Consider the following 16,649-nt stretch of genomic DNA (forward strand, 5'->3'; position numbering starts at 1 on the left):
TTTTTTATTTTTTAACATTTTACGCTATTCTACAAAAATCACTGGCAAAGACAATGGAAAAAAGAAAATTTTTCATCCAATACAAAAAAAAAAAGGCGAAACATTCAAAAAGTTTTTGTGAAACAAAAAACCAAAAAAAAAAAACAAAAAAATTTTCTTTTTCTTTTTTAGCCCAAAACTTAGCGCAAGTATAAATTAGGAAATGACCTCCATATAAATAAAATTGTGAGAATACAAGAGCACCGAAAAAAAACTTTATTTTAATACAAAAAAAAAAAATAAAAAACAATAAAAAAGTTCTAAATTACTTTTAGAGTCATTGTAATTTTCTCCTAAATTTAAGAATTTCTTACACTTATTTGATTCTCAAATCGATATTGTCATTTGGAATTTGAATAACCGAGAAAGAAAAAAACAATATCTTCCACCATTTTCTCAGCATATCGAATCTCGAAGCTCATATACTTACAATAATAATATTGTATACCAATATTTAAATTTATTTATAAAAAAAGTAAATGAAAAAAATAAAAAATGAAGTAAAATGTAATTTTTTTTTTCTAGAATATTATCTTGGGTCCTCTAATAAAATCAAGGATCCTTTTCGTTTTTCGCTCCTTCTATTTTATTTTTTGTATAAAAATTGCGTATATACGCCGTTAAGATTATGAATAGAAGCTATAGATTGCAAAAAGTTGAAAAAGGTGAAGTTTTGTGGCCTATAATATGCTTTAAGTGAAGTTTTTTTTTTATCCAACTTCGCTCATGGGAAGAACATAGGGCAAGTATATACTATCGTAGATAACTTTTATGAGCGAAAATGGTCTTAAGCCTGTGTACTGAAATGCGTTACGTTTTTTTGTAGATCAGTTGAATTTATCTGTTTTTATATACATAAATATTAGAACTTCAAGCTAAAATATTTTGATCGTTAAAACCTTTCGGAGAAAAAGAAAAATAAATTGTTATTTTAACCATTCTAATACTCGCAAGATATTACACTACGTTACTCTTTAAATAATAAACATAAAATCAATTTTCCATAATTATATTGAAAACAGCACCATTTTACAAAATTTACAGTACAATTTAAATACAACTCATGCTGATGAGTAAGTGAATTATTCAAAATAATCATATCGTATCTCTTTTACAAAATACATCGTATACTCTGTTGCTAGAAGTTGGAAGATCGACCAATATTCCATACGTTTATATTTGCTAAATAATTGGATTGAACCGTGGAAGAGCAAGGATTTTTCTCCAATATTCTTTATTCCTGAAGTAATTTTTTTGAAGCTGACACATGTATTGTGTATAAAGAATGCAAATTACAAAATTTTATGAGTCCAATCATTTTGTTATTACAATAATATAAATTATTTAATCTTAAAGCTTAAAGTAATTATTTCGGCTTCATTGTTTTTCTTCTTCTAGCGCTTTTTTATAATCAACATCAAATTATTATTTAGAATATTGAGTTCGTTAGAGTGTAAAAATCTAGTTAATTCACAAAATGAAATACGCACTTTTATATTTCTTATGGTCAATACTAGTTTATTATATCTTCTTCTTCTTCTTCACCCATTACCTAGATTTGATATTTCACGCCATCTTTTTTATGGTCATCCAATCGGTCTTTTGTTTTTTGTGCGATATATGACATTCTTCCGACTTGATCTCGCCAATAACGTCTTCTGATCTGGTTTATCTTACTACTTCTTGAACGTTGCACTCTTCTCTTATAACTTCGCTTCTAATTCTATCTCTGAGTGGGTGACTAGTTATTTGGCTCATTATATAATTTGTTTATGAATTAATAAGTATAATAAATTTAGCTTAATTTTGTATAAATTACAAATTATATTTATACGTAAACATTTAATCGTAATTTTTTATCGTAAATTTATAACGTAAACTCCAGTATATCGTAAATTTATAAAAAAAAATTTTTTTTAGTACACAATCTTAAAATAAAAAAAAAACAAAAATTTCAAATTTTAATTTTAATGTTCCATCTCTGTACAATACAAATTTTATATTCCTATAAAAGAAAATCTCTTATCAAGATAATTTTTATACAATTTTCCTACACACACAACATACACTTCATATATTTCTCCTATTCTAAATGCTGATTAAAAAAAAAAAAGAAAGATCTATCGAAACTACGTCATTTATTAAATCATTATAGAGTTTCTTACTTTTCTTTGAAGTTGCTATGATCTTTTTTTTTCTCATTTATTCTTAAGAGTCTTAAAAGTTTTTCCCCTTAGTTCTTTTTTTTTATTATTCAAAAGATTCAGATTTCTCTTATATATTCAAGATTTTCATTCACATAATATGGTCTTTGTATATATATATATATGAATATATAGCTAAACTTGTATATTCTAAAAGCTATACGGGAAAAAAAAGAAACTCATTTTTCACTTGAATTAAATAAAATGTAATATTTTTATACACACACATTCGAACATTCAAACTTACATATAGCGAAATTTCCCTTTTTTTTTTGTATTTTTGTATTAATTGGAAAAACATTAACGTAATTTCTTTGATTTTTAATAGGTTTTCTGCTAGATTGAAGAAGATTTTGAGAAAAATTCTTTTTACTTATCCTATATTCGCTTTCTTTCTTTTTATCGTTTTTTTTGCTTGTTTTTTTTTATTTCTTCTTTTACTCCTTATTTTTAGTAATTTATTATTTTAATTCTTATTACTTTATTTATATTTTTCATTTTAATTTTTCATTTATTTTTCTTTCTTATTATTATTATTTCTAGAAAATATAACAAGGAATTGAATAATATTATACGTACAGCGAGGAAAATCAAAAGAAAATCAAGAGAAAATCATAGAAAATTTAAATAAATTGAAGTTTGGTAAAAGTTTTATACGATTTTCTTGTATATCACAAAAAAATAAATCCATTAAATTTGTATAAGATTATCCTTATATAATAGTTATATATAAAACGCTTAGCTTAATATAACTACAAGTACTTAATGAATTTTATATTAATTTTATACCGTTAAAAGATATAATAATTATGCGTGGTTTTGAATCAAGTCGAAACTTAATTTAAAATATTAAAATTAAAAAAAAAAATTAAAATTAATTCTAAACAATTTTCTATAACAAAATTAAATGTAAATTATTTTAGCTCTCAGCTCAAAAGTTTATTCAACATTACTGAGGATAAAATTTATAGAAAAAAATTTTAACCCCTTACAGCTATTAATTTGATACCTTCAGGGTGTCGCATGCACCATCTATTTTGTTTTTTGTAAAAAGATGTTTCATGAATTATGTTCCTAAAACATAAAACGACCTTCACTTTCTAGTTTGTTGTAACACAATTTCTCGCAAAAGAGTCAGATTTTGAAATGCAATCGAATGTTTCCACTTGTACAGTGCCTTTCTTGCATTAGTTACTGAAAAAAGAAGACATGAATAAAATATTTTTTTAATTTCTAAAAAAAAAACCAAATTTTACACTTGCAAATAAAACAAATTTTCCCACTTTTCTCGAATTTGAATTGTACTATGTACGGCTATATCTTAAAACAATAATGAAAAATTGATAAAAATGAAAAAAAGAGGAATTTCTTTTAAAAATCTTTTCCATAAAACAGAATGTTGGACTTGTTATAGATTGAGAGAACAATAGTTCAGTATTTGATACAAGCCTTGTTGAAATTATCTAAGTAATCCAATAGAATGTATGGAAGTAATTACATTTTGATTTAACTCTTGAGTAGTTTTAAGAGGCGCATTATACCCAATGAATAATTTTTTAATTTTTTTGAATGATTTTTTGCAAAATAGTGAAATTTTACAAATCAGTGATTTGAATTTTTGCTATTTTCTTAATACATGATTAAAATAATTTCCAGTTCATTATCAATTTTCACCCAAAAAAGAACACAACGAAAGAGTTCCAAGCTTTTCTCACTTTCTATTAACACAGCATCTTGTATACTAACTCATACCAATTTAAATTTTTTTTTAGAAAATCTTCTATACGTCATTTACTTTGTTGTGCTTGTTTTAATTTACTTCAATTTCAGTTTTGTATTTTTCGCTTGTTCTTGTTTTTTCTTATTATTTTACACAAAATAATCTACTTATGTACACCATTTCTTCATTTTTTTCTTTTTACTATTTCTCAAATGATTAATGATTCACCCATTTTCATTTGAATCCTCCAAGTTTTAAGATAATCCAAATTGAATAGAAAAGAAAAATGTTATTTTATTTCAATCAGCATTTCGTTTTCATTTTATTTTTTTTTCTACAGCAATTAATTGATTTTTGAAATACAACAACTTTTCTTTAAATAATTATTTTATTATTATTTCACACAAAGAAAAAAAATATATATATACAGGTTTATAAATAAAATTGTGTGTACAAAAATAGAAACAGCTTACAATTTTGTGGGATTATCAAAAGTAAGTGGGTTGAACGGGTATTCAAAATAAAATCTTTTGTTCCTAGAAAATAATCTGTTAAAAGAATGATTTTTAGATTCAGATAAACTCGAAATTAAAGATTTGAGTTCAATAGAAAATTAGGATTTTTGTTTGTGTAACTTTATTAATTTGAAATCATGAAAATTACCTAATAATTAAAGCTATTCCCTTTTCAATATAAAGAAACATAGAATAAACCGAAAAATCGCGTTACTTGTACTTAAAACATTACGAGATAAAGATCTTATACTGTTTGTCTGTGTGCGTGAAACTGTCCCAATAGCTAGAACTAGTTGAATTATAATTGTAATATTTGAAAATTGTGATATGTAAAACGAAAAGTGATTACTTTCTTTCAGTTTTGTATGGGAAACGAAATTTATTATGTTTCTCATACAAAAACGGAGTTGAGCAGAACGTTAGATTTACCTTTGCGAAACAATAGATTTGCATTTGCTAAATCTTGTATCTTATTATCAAATTATTACAAAAATTTTCCAATATCGCTTAACTTAAAAATAATTTTATCTTAAAAATTAGAAACTAAATTATTAACAAAGAATTTAAATTTCCATTCATTCTATTCAAATTTGAATAAATTGCTAATTTAATATTAGTAAAATTTATTTTCAAACAGCTTGCATTTCTACTTCCGAGTATTGATTCAATTTTGAATTATTGTTGAGAATTTAAATTTTCGAAGTGAAAAAAGCATTGCCATAGTTTTCTTCATTGAATTTTCATTTCTAAAAGAAGGATGCTATTTTTCACTCCTTTTTATATAAACAAGATTATTTAAGAAATTTTTTATAAAATTACAATTTCTAAGGTTTTTATAATAATAAAAGAATTTTTGCACGTTTTTCCAAAGATAACAAAATTTTCAAAAATTTTCGGTGTTTTAGTTTTCTTTTCTTTTTGGAAAAAATGTTATTTTGTAATCAAATCTTTTGTTATGCTTGCTGTTTTGCATTCGTCATTTTAAAATCATATACAAATAAAAATAAAGAAAACATAAAAGGATTTTTAAGAGAGAGAAAGAGGGAGAAAAAAATCCGTTATTATTATAATATTATATTTTAATTTTCTAAATGTATGATTTTATCTTATTACGAAAATCATATTAAAAAATCTACAAAAAATATTATGCAAAAAATAACAAAATTCTGTTGATATTTTTATTATAAAAGTATGACACAAGTAAAAAGTTGTTCTTAAAACTTCATTTATTAAGAAGATTTAAACGAACCTGATAACGAAAAGTGTTAAAAGAGAATATTTTAAAAATAGAACACAAAAAGATTTTAACACTTTTTTCAAAAAGAGATTTTTTATAACACTTATCTATTATACAAACTATGTATGTATATGAATTGAATCCTTTTACAAAAATTAACAATACTCTCATGTTGCATCAAAGCAAAGCAATTCAAAGCATTAGCGAATTAATTTTACAATTTTGCTTAAATATGCAGTGATGTGGAGAATTTCAAATTAATATTAAATCTATAAAATTATAAAGAAAACCATTTGAAAACTGCTAGGAAATTTACCTGTTTTTAGGAAGAAAACTGCAAAATTTAATATTTTGCTCATTTAATCACTGGTTAAGGCTGTAGCTTAAGTACTTAGTAAGTGGTTCATTCATTCTATAAAGTACATTAACAATATTTTGTAGAACGCAACATTGATTGTGTTTATATTCACAACTCTTACCACAACTCAAGTCTTATATACTTAGACAACAATAGGATAGATGGAACTGAAAAAGCAGTACTACTTTCAAAAACACAAAACTTTAGTAAAATTTCAAATGCAAACGGACTGTTTTACGCAGTACATTTACAAAAATGCGGAGCGACTACATCTCTTACTTTGGCTCTTACCTTTCTCGTTAATAGCTCATATACCTTCCCATAATATTGGCATTTCTTCCTTATTCTTTTATAATATTAAAATTTATTCCTTTACAAATTCTTTTCCATTATGATGAACATCAATAAATTCGAACTATGTAGCTTGTACAAATTTGGAACCTCTTTTAAGAATGATGAATCAATAATTACCTCAAAAATTAGTTAAAGAATAAATTAAATACATGTGTAGCTTTTACTTTAAATAAAAATTTTTTGTCTTATATGTATGTACACATGAATATGTATTGCACATTATCATTTGACCAAAAATTTCAATATTTAATCAATATTGCAAATGCACGAACAAATCGTAATCCACAAATAATTTCTTAAGTACAACACACACATGGCATCTTTATCTCAATTGAAAATATTATTAAAAAAGATTTTCATATATTTTTTTTTTTGACATTTAATAAAAAAATATATACGTAAAAAAATCATGGTTAAGAATATTTAAAAATAAAAGTTCAAGGAAACAATTTTTCACATTTGACATAACACAATAATAATATCTATCAACAATAAGATTTTTACCCAAAAAAAGAAGCAGATTTCAAGAAAGGGATACAGAAAATCCATGCACTATAATACATAAAAAAAAAATATCTGCAGGAGCTTAAATTGGCCAATAACATAATATATTCTTCCTTCCTACTCATTCATAAAATCCTTATTTTAATATTATTTCCTTATATTCTATACCACATACATATTTTTGTCGTATTCCAATTATACGTGTCTGAGCCGCATATACAATATTTTTACCGAAAAAAAAAAATCTTATATTTCGCATCCGATGCTCGTCGATGCTTGTTTTCCTTGCTCATTTGTTCTTTCATTTTTTTTTCCTTTCCTTCTGTTAACACGATTCAAAAATATAAATCCAAAAATATATTTTTTCAGTGAAAGAAAACAATCCTTTACTCTAGGCTTCATTCGTATTCTTATACGTACAAGCGTATGTGTGAAGAAAAATTCAATATTAAAAATATCATCTTTACATTTCACCAAAAAAAAAAAAAATCAAATCATAATAATTCGAACATATCATCATATATGTAGGTATGTCAAATGTACAAACCTATATACGTATTGCGTAAATATATAAATTTTACTGTTATTTATAAAGTTCGGCTGTTTTTTTATTTGGATGTAGAAAAAAAAATTAAACCGTTTTTTTTTTTTTTTACCAAACATGACGCAAAAGAGTAATTTTTTTCCCATATACAAAACAAATATTAAATAACAAAAAAAATAATATAACAAAAATACTGCCTTCAAATTATTCACAAGTACACTTTTAAAATTTTTGTTATTTTTTACATACATACAGACAAACATATGAATATTGTACAAAATATACACTCATATTATTGCATACATACACAAACATAATGCACGGCTGAAAAAACAAAAAACACAAAAAAAAGAGAGAGAGAGAGAAAGTGAGTGAAAAAAAATTTATAACAATTTTCACAAAAGGGCGAGAAAATCCAATCAATTTTCCTTTTTAAATGAAAAATATACAAAAAAAAAGAAAACAAAAACAAAATTATAAAAAATTTAAAAAAAAAAATTTTTAACATTCACAATTGAAGAGAGCAGAAAAAAAAATCACTTTTTTCTCTTACTTACACCCATAGTTGAAAACACTTTATTTTTCACACTTTTTTTTTTTATTCTTGACTTCTCACTTTAATAAAAATACGTGATGTTGGCAACACAAGGGCCTTTCTCTTCTTCTTTATTTTTTTTTCACCCTCTATAAAAGGAGTCTTTATTTTCTTTTTTCTATTAAATAAGAGGTTTGTTATTTTTTTTTTTTTTCTTATATTTTTAAATTAATTTGTGATCAACTTTCAATTTAATTTTAACAAGAGCCAAAAATAAATTAAAAATAAAAATAACGCTCATCAAATTAATTTTTGGAATGCTCACTAAAAAATTGAAACTGATTATTAAAGTTTCCTTATCATTAATATTAAAACAAACTTACAATATTCTATTTCAATTGAATATTGTGAAATTTTCAAATAGAGTTGTTGATAATTTGAGGTTATAAGCTATAGTCATTCTAGTTCTTTGTCTTTATTTCATCATAATCATTAAAATTGTCATTTAATTATTGTACTCCAAACTATTACCATATATCAGCCCACAGAGCTCAGAGAGTAAATCAAAAAAAAAATTCCAAACTTATTGTTTGGACAAATTTAAATTGAATGGGTTCCGGAAATTATTTGTGTGGAGAAAATTGATTAATAAATTTAGCTCTATTAACTCTACATTTATTTTTTTTTTAATTTAAAATTTAAATTTAAAATTAAATTTGGTATAATTCAACAGATTACGCTTGAAAAATGCATTAACAAAAAAAAATTGCACTTTTTAAGGCAGCCAACTTTTCTTGTCTTCCATATGGCAAGGGCAATGAATTATAGAGAAAAATTTTGAAAAGTCACATGGAATACTCAAAAATTTCACAAAAAAAAAAATTAGAAAATATTTCAATCGGAATACTTGGAAAACATAAAACATTAAAAATAGTTTTCGTAACGTTCTCAATTTGCAATATTTTGGAAAACAACTTCAGCTTGTAGGCCTGAGCCTGAAAAATAATTATGGCATTACTCCAAACATATTAATTATGTGGGTATATAGCCGCAAATAAGTAGTGTTGAGCACCAAGTTCCTTTATATTTTGTAAGAGTGTTGGAACCAAAAATTGTGACAATCAATCTATTGATTTCTTAAGAGTTGGCATTTAAAACACTTTTGCTTCGCAAATTTCTATCTCAAAAAAATTTCAAATTTTGTTTTTATTTATTGAAATTTTGATTGTAACAAAATTTATTAAAAATATTTTTAATCAAAATCATTTTCATCACAAAATCAATCAAATTCAAGATTTTCTAGAAAAAAAAATTATTTTCCTCGTAACAAAAACAAAAAATTGAAAATCACGAAGGATGTAACAATGTTTTCATTGTTTATTATTGTATGGAGCAGATGTCGAACGTAAAAAGCTTTTCTTTAATACAAATCAAAAAAATTTAATTTTGTAAAATTTTTTTTTGCACATGTGAAAATATTTTAAGATTACACCATCAAAATGTTTCTCTCTTTTTCTCTCATTTTCTTTAAAAGAAAAATGTTTAAATATTTTTTTTTCTGAAATATTTGAATTTTTATTTTAATTCTTGAAAAGTGGTCTTCTATACGATTACGTAATTTTTTTTGCAAGATTAAAACTTACTTGCTTAGGTTTTCAAAATAATTCTAAAAAAAATTTCTATAAAAACAGTTAACAAAATCTTTTTAAATAAAAAGTTACTGGAACGAGATTTCGCGCCCGTTATTCTTAACAATTTAAGCTACATTCATATTTACAAATTAATCTACTGAGCCTTTCATTGCTTAACCGACTATTCTACTTAAAAAGCTAGTATAAAAATCTTAAATTTTAATTTTTCTTAATTTTTATATGAAAAATTTCACTTTTTTACTTCAAATAAAATTTATTTGTTGAATTAAAACTAAAATTTTTTTATATTATTTTTTATTTTCAGGTAAGTGCATCATACCTAGAAGATGATGGTTACTGCAATAGTAAGTATAAACAATACTGCACTGAAATAATAAAAAATTCTCTTTTTGTTGATTACGTTTACACTCCAAAATTTAATCCTGAGCTCTTTGAATTCTTTAAGATAGAAAATTGTTGATCGTTTGAATAGCTTCCTTTTAAAATTACTTTAAGAGCGGGCTATAGTTACTTTATAGCCCGTTCTCGATACTCGTTTCTACTCAATTGAGAGATTTTTAATTTTTCGACTCATCTGCCATACTTCAATTCAAAGCTATTGTTTCCATTTTCTAAATTGCGGTAAATGAGTCCCTTGAATTGCAACAAATATACCCAAGTTACAATAAAACCTTTTCTTCAATTAAAAGTTTTTCTATTAAAATGTTTTTGTAGCCCGGTTTATTCAACAAGTTTTCTTTTATCTATGAGAAATGAAAGTATAAATGAAAGATTTGATGGTAAATGTTTTGAAGATTTTGAAGAACATTTAAGCGCTTACAAAATAATGAAAACCAAAACGTTTTGCTGAAATTAGACTAAATATATTAAAATTGCAGTAGTGCAGTTAACATCTCCCAAATGTCATAAATTTGCTGCAATTGCCACATAAATGATAACACTGCTTCAATTATGTTTTTCATACTGCTTTAATTTGAATGACATTAAGTTCCAATTCAATTGAATCAAAATTTTATGCATTGCTTGGAATATTACATTCTCTGAAAATATTAAAATGAATCTTTTAATCACAAAAAAATATTTTGTACTCACATTATCATAAGAATTAAAATAGTTGCATTTCCAGTCACATCAAATTTGAACACTTTTTTGTCTCAGTACCACAATAATTATTTTGAATTACTTTAACATGACTTCACACTGAATTTCACAAATCTTTAAAACAAAACCATTCCGATTACAATTTTCCATATTCTAAACGCATTCTAGAAATTAGTTTTTAATTATTTTATATTAAGTAGTTCCCGTATTAGAGTTTTAACAAATTTAATTTTTCTTTTTTTTTTTAATTTTCCTAAAAATGAGTTTACTTGTTTCCTTCTTTTCCATTTTGCTGGATATTATAATTAAAAATGTTTCATTGAATTTCAAAGGAAAAAGAAAATTTTTATCTTTAAGTACACAATAGCTATACTTGAAGTTCAACAACTGAAACAAAAAAAAAAAAATAAAATTAAAAAATCGAAAAGTTATCATGCAAAAGGAATAAAGAAAAAAGTTGATTACATTAATTTTAAAAAAAAATTTACAATGTTCACTTTAAGATATTTGAATTCGACTACTGGCAAATAACCCATTACAAATTTATTAGTTTTGAATATGAAATCATTTAGAGATATCCAAAAATTTATGGCAATAATCGATTGTCAACCCAAATATTTTTAAAATTAAAAAAATTTTCCACATGTGCAGGATGCTGCCCAGTAAGATGCCACTTAAATAAGCTGGGGAATTATACTCCCCTTTAAACAGATTCTGTGGATACGGTGACGAGACCGTCGTGTACATTTTTTGAGACTGCCGGCATTGGCTGTTCGGCAACGTAATTGTGTTAGGCAAGATTTCCTCAGTCTACGTGAACTGTTGTCCAATTTCCTTGAGGATATCTCCAGTTTTATACTTGTGACTGGTATATTATAAGTCGCGTATGTCGGCGGTGGCGCGGGAGAAGTGTTCTCTTCCCCTATTCGATTCCCTTAGAATCTATCAACCTACCAACTCGTGCATTAAGGTTTAGAAAGACTGCATTATGGGTTTTCGAAATTCTAAGATGGCCATAAGGAATGAATTTTCAAATTCAGAATAATCTTCCATGATTTGTTTTACAGGTAAAACCAAATAAATAAAAAAAACAAAAATTTTTTTTAATAAAATTCCATTAAAATATACTTTTCATGTACACTTCAAACAAGATAGCTCTTCAGTTCTTTCCTACCTAACCAATATACAATTTATTACATTACTTCATCAAAAAACCATTTTATTTATTTTTGTTTTTTTACAAATTATATTTAAAACAAAAAAAAAAAACAGAAAATTTGTACAATTCAAAAAAAAAATAAAAGTAAAAACATCAAAGTACATTTTTTTTCTTGCTGTGGCTATTTTGATTTTTTTTTTTCTTTCTTGTTTACAACTACAACTTCGAGCGCTCTGTTCTCAATTTTTTCTGCTCGTAAAATTCGAAATTTTATTTTATTATATTTTAAATTCGAATTTCATTCACATTGATGAGTCTATAAAGTTTAAATAATTGCATACATAGATACATACACCCATCTATCTATATACAGTATGCTTATAGGAGAATTATGCAGTAAAATAATACTTTATATCTATCTATAAAATATCAAGGCATCTACTTATATAGATTTTAAAAATAAAATATGAATTTTGCAACCATATATCAAGTGGTTTACAATTTCCAATTAAAACCATTGAATTGAAATTTTAAGTACAGAACACGAAAAATATAATATTATTGAAGTGTGGAAAAAAAAAAAGTATATGTAGCTATACATTTTTCCAAAAATTAATTAGTTGCTATGGTTGTAACTTTAAATTAACAAATACACTCATACCGTATTTATTGTATACATACGTATGCATACTCCGCATGCATAGTCAGTGTAGGATTATGTTAAACCAATCATGATGCAAATGTATGAATCAATATACGTATATGTAAGTGTAATGCAATGTTACTTGGTAACGAGTTTTTTATATTTTTATTATTTTTCGAAAATCCTTTTCAATAATTTTTAACAACTATTGTAATTATTTAATAATTATTTTTTTTAAATTTTCTCTTTGTGAATATTAAAAAATTGCTTTTCAATAAAAAACAAAATTTAACAAAATGAAGTTTTGAAAAGCAGGAGTGAATTTCTTTGCCTCGTTTTATATTTTTAAGCTTAAAATTGTCATTTTATAGCTCAATTTATAAACTTAAATCTTGATTTTACGACCAGATTTCTATGATACTAGTTTACTTGCTAATTATTGTACTTTATTGTAATTTTTAACACTTGAGCATTAAAGCTTTGACTAAAGTATAAAAGCGAAATCATGAAAATTACAACAACTTATTGTTACATTTCAAATCGATCATTTCACATGTGAAATTTCAATATGTTAAAAATTTAAAAAATCTGAAGTGATCAACAAAAAACTGATCACAATGTGTGTTATGTAGTTTAGCCACCATGTTACAATAGGTTATGAAAATACACTTTTGAAACGTTTCTTTTCAATTTTAAGGTAGTTAGTAAACTTTTAGTTAATAAAACCTAAAAAAATTTAAGTAAGGCTCTTAGTTTATTTCACTTTCTGCCATCCGAATTCCCAGAATATTTCTCCACTTGGTTTCGATGACAGCCAGAACTCAAATGTTAAATTTTAAGAAATTCCATTAATTAATATTCCGTAATATTCCGTAATTAATATTCCGTAAATATGGTAAAAATGTATAAAATCAATTTCTATTTCGGTTTCTCAGTCCTGATCTTTTCAAAATAGGTTCATTGCACACCGAATTTAAATTTTAAATTTTAAGATCCAGTTCCCGAAATCTAATATGTCCTAAAAGTTGATCAATACCGAAATAAATTCATATATAAAATTTCATCAAAATCTGTTTAACCGAACATGTGTATCTCAAATACACATGTGCATACACCAATCAACATATATCTCGCTGTTGGACAGAACGACAGATCGACAAACCGACACATCTCTCTAAAAAAAAGTTTATTTACATTTCGCTACAATAGAGAAGTGTGTTCCCACCTAAACTCGACATTCGAAATTTTATGCCATCACATAACCTTGCACTCGGTAACAAACTAATCATGCCAATAGATTTAAAAACTTGTATGTATCAACCTGTATGTACAATTAATTTCATTCTCTTAACAAAAACTTCTCATATTGAAATATTATATAAAATTGTCATTATTTTAGATTTTTTATTCATTACTTCAAAAAATTAATTAAATATTAAAGTAACAGAAAAAATTTATATGAAATATGTATGTACATATGTATTTGTAAAAATATTTCAACATTTTTATAGGCTATAGCCTATGACGTTTTTATTCAATTGTTGTTGCGTATTGGAAGAAAAACTAAAATATGAGCAAAAAATATAAAAAATTCATGTTAACGTCACAGAATGTCAATAATAACTCACCATGAAATATACAGTATGAAAAAACAATTGACACAACATGACATTGTTTTTGAATTTTTTTGTTTTTGTTCTACTCAAAAGAAATAAGTATTAAAATTCAGATGTTGTTAAAAGAACATAATCTTTGAAAAAAAACCACTACTGTATTTAAACTACACCTACTTCTAAAGTATATTGCATATTTTTTGGGGCTTGTTAATCTTATTAATATACCCTGACATCCAGAATGCAATATTAATGTAATGCTACATTGTATCTCTTGTCCATATTGTAGAATAAAAATAAATAGGCAAACAGCCTAGTGAAAAAATCGAGACTATAGTTTTTTACTACATGTCAAAACAGTGTTGCTATTTAATTCCTCTAACTTCCAAAAAGCTTTTAGATAGGAAGCCCTTCCCTCTTCTAAAGTAATTGTTTAAAAAATGAGTTCAAAATTTCTTCATATTTAATTTTCAGAATTTATTTAAGAATACCAAAAAAGTTCAGATTTACACCAATTTATTCTATGAGACATGAACTCGTCAGACATTCATAAATAATCTCAAATAATAAAATATTAAAAAAACCAAAAATTTTTTTTTTAAATAATCTAAATAATTTTAAAAATTTTTATTGTTATTTAGATTGCCTTTTGTTTTTTATTCATTTTTATTTTCGGAAATATTATTTTGGCTCCCGTTTGTATAATTTAATTCAATGAATTGAATAATTTCGAGTTCATGTTACTTAAAGGCCTTAGCCTTGTATGTACCATAACACATACATACATACATATACAAATGAATAGTATATATAGGAGCATATAAAATGAATTATACACATGCAGTACGCTTGAATGAATATTCTGTTAGTTGTTTGCTACTATAGTAGCCGTCATTCATCAATCATCTGTCATTACATCCCGCTAATTGATATTTTTTATGAGTTTTTTTTTTATTTCTTTTTTTTATTCTTTATGAATTTTTTCTCGAATATTTTTTTATTGTATTTTCGCACTTTTTTTTTTTTGTTTTGTAAATTTACCTACGTGTATGAAATTTGTATTGGTATATAATCGTATGTGTGTTTTTTGATACGTAAAATAACACCTCGCTTCTCGTATTTTTAAATACAATATAAATTTTTTAAATGAACACGTTTTCCAATATATATAATTTAATTTTGTGACAAGAAAATTGTGAGATGAGTAGGAATTTTGTTTTGGGTCATGGTGAATTTTTTTTTTATTCGTTATTTTTAATGTATTTTCTATGTATTGTTTTTTTGAAATTAAAATAAAAATTTTAAATTAATTATTAAAAAGACGAAAAATTACATGGAGAGCATTAATGGAAACGACTAAGGCTAAAAAAAACCAATTCATTATTAATTTTGAGAAAAATACGCTTATGTTTTAAAAACTTTGTTACATGAGCAAATTCAAATTAATTCATAACAAATTTAACAAATAAATTTCAATAAATTTTGATGTCTAATCTAAGACCGTGCTCACATTTCAGAAATTAACCTAGCTACCTTCAGTCCTATTCAATCCGAATAGAGGTTCTTGCGGCCTTTCTATTACTTAATCCCATTAATAAATCAACTCTTAGTATTTATGTATCATGTACATTGAAAATAAATTCAATCGATAAAATCCCGCACCGAACTGTACCATTATTCCGACTATTCTACTAGCGACTCTACATCTGGCTCCCCCCCCCCCCCCCTGATCTATGTTTTATAATTGTTAGTAATAAAAAATTATTGAAAACCAAATCCTAGTTCGCTTTTACAATTTTGCCTTTTTAATGATTTAGATCTCACTTCATTAAAATTAAATTAAAATTTAAAATCACATCCAACCAATTCATATAAATTTATCAAATCAACAAGATAATAAAAATTAACAAAAATTTTTCAACAAATTCCATTCTACTCCTCCAACAATTCTTACTTCCGGAATATTAAATAGTTCAAAATTGGAATCATAACATAAAAAACAAAATTAAAAATTTTAGCATCGAATTTATCAAAAATTTTAAGATCCTCAAAAGTATGACTACAATATTTCATTTTACTACAAAGAAATATACAGTTTTTGTTATGTTACGATATTTCTGACACTCTATGATATATTTTCGATGCCTTCAGAATCCTTTTTTAATCAAGATTTATAAATATTTAGAAAATTTAGTTGTGCTATCGCTACGGACATATTATTATTTTTCCTTATCATTTTTTTTTTTCTAAATTTGTTGACCCTTTTTTTCGATTAAATTTTTTTTTCACTCTTACAATTTTTATGAATAACCATCAATCGAGAATTTAATGTGTCATCTTTATTATTATAATATGCACACGCACGTCATGTAAAATTATGACATTATTAATCTTTTTTCTTATATGTTCCTTTATCAAAAGTTTTCCTTCCTTAATCATTTCTAAATAAAAAATTACCTACTTCGAAAAGT

At 24.8% G+C, this 16,649-nt stretch overlaps 1 long non-coding RNA gene across 1 annotated transcript in view; it reads left to right on the forward strand.

Annotated features, from left to right (window-relative positions):
* The window catches only part of LOC129612075 (uncharacterized), a 139,414-nt gene extending 129,183 nt beyond the window's left edge, over nucleotides 1–10,231 (forward strand). Inside the window, exon 3 of the long non-coding RNA XR_008697201.1 lies at nucleotides 9,967–10,231. This is a non-coding gene — a long non-coding RNA (uncharacterized LOC129612075). The remainder of the gene's footprint in view (nucleotides 1–9,966) is intronic.
* The last annotated feature ends 6,418 nt before the right edge of the window (nucleotides 10,232–16,649 follow it).

This window comes from Condylostylus longicornis, unplaced genomic scaffold (assembly GCF_029603195.1).
Source record: "Condylostylus longicornis isolate FDR11 unplaced genomic scaffold, ASM2960319v2 ptg000055l, whole genome shotgun sequence".
NCBI lineage: Eukaryota > Metazoa > Arthropoda > Insecta > Diptera > Dolichopodidae > Condylostylus > Condylostylus longicornis.